This window comes from Bos mutus, chromosome 6, assembly GCF_027580195.1.
Source record: "Bos mutus isolate GX-2022 chromosome 6, NWIPB_WYAK_1.1, whole genome shotgun sequence".
NCBI lineage: Eukaryota > Metazoa > Chordata > Mammalia > Artiodactyla > Bovidae > Bos > Bos mutus.
In genome coordinates, this window is record NC_091622.1 from 115,456,162 (window position 1) to 115,457,796 (window position 1,635).

General features: G+C 52.0%; 1 pseudogene; it reads right to left on the reverse strand.

The window, feature by feature from the left end:
* Nucleotides 1–253: 253 nt before the first annotated feature.
* LOC138988186 (small ribosomal subunit protein uS9-like) lies at nucleotides 254–666 on the reverse strand (annotated as a pseudogene).
* Nucleotides 667–1,635: the final 969 nt, after the last annotated feature.

A 1,635-nucleotide genomic window follows, 5' to 3' on the forward strand; every position in this document is an offset into this window, starting at 1 on the left:
GGTTGTCATTTCCTTCTCCAGGGGATCTTCCTGACTTGAGGATTGAACCCGTGTCTCCTGGTTGGCAGGCAGATTGTTTACTGCTGAGCCACCTGAGAAGCCTGCAGAAAGGGTGCAGGAATGTGAATTGTTGGAGGCCTTGTCATTCTCAAAGTCTCTCTCTTCTCCCTTCACTCTTTTTTTTCCCCCTGAAACCTTAAATCCCACAACATTTTGTATTATAAAGGTGAACCCTGATCCTCATGATGTCTTGTCAGTGGGATTTCTGGTAGCGAGCATAAGCACCAGGAGCCCCAGACTTTTTGGATTAGAAGCAACGGGGATCAGCTACCAGCAGGGTCAGGTCATACTGGATGAGGGTTTGTTGATCTCCTCGGAAGCCTCACGCACACGTTTCTGATAATAGGCTACCGAAGCTTTGGAGATGGACTGGTGGACTGCCTAAATCGGGCTACGTGGCTACCACCCTTCACTGAAACTCGGATGTCCACACCAGCAGACGCCCAGAAGCGGAAGAGGCTCCAGTAGCTCGTATTGCAGCCTGCATGGTTCCGTCACCTCCAGGCCCAGTCACCTTACCGAGGCTGTGGCCTCGTTTGTGGCCATGGCTGCCTTCTCATGTCCAAAGAAGACTGGCTCTGACTGCAGAGGGCCCCTGGGTGGCATGACTGCAGGTGTGGGCAAGGGCTCCTCACCATGCGGCACCACAACTGGAAAAGCTCCCCTCACTCTGGATGGATATAGAATTCTAGCTGTACAGAATCCGCCAGTCCATCTCCAAAGCCCTCTATTGTCAGGGCTTCCCTGGTGGCTCAGCTGGTAATGAACCGCCTGCAATGCAGCAGGCCCCGTTCAATTCCTGGGTCAGGAAGATCCACTGGAGAAGGGATAGGCTACCCACTCCAGTATTCTTGGGCTTCCCTTGTAGCTCAGCTGGTAAAAAAAAATCCACTTGCAATGTGGAAGACCTGAGTTTGATCCCTGGGTTGGGAAGATCCCCTGGAGGAGGGCATGGCAACCCACTCCAGTGTTCTTGCTGGGAGGAGAATAGGGTTGCAAAGAGTCTGAGCACAGCACACTGAGAGGCTTTACCCCGTCTTCCAGCTGTGGGGAGTCTGGCGTCGTTCTGCCCCTGGCCCCTGGTACGTCACCTGTCCTTTCTCTCTGGACCCTCGTCTGATGGTTCTTTGTTCTTTTTAATGTTTATTTATTTGACCGTGCTAGGTCTTAGTGGCAGCATACAAGATCTTTTACCTTCATTGCGGCTTGAGGGATCTTGAGTTGTGGTGCGTGGGATCTAGTTCCCCGACCGGGGATGGAAACCCAGCCCTCTGAATTGGGAGCATGGAGTCTTAGCCACTGGACTGCCAGGGAGGTCTTTCCTCTTTGTGTCCAGGGCTCTGAAATTCTGCTCAGCTGTGCCTTTACTATGCATCTATTTTCGTGTTTGGATCTGGGCATTCAGTAGCTCCTTTCAATCTGGAGACTCGGGTTTAATTTCTGTGAAAAAGCTTTTTCTTTCTTTCTTTCTTTCTTTCTTTTGACCTCACAACTTGTGGGAAATGGCAACCCACTCCAGTATTCTTGCCCAGGGATCCAGAGAATCCCAGGGGCGGGGGAGCCTGGTGGGCTGCC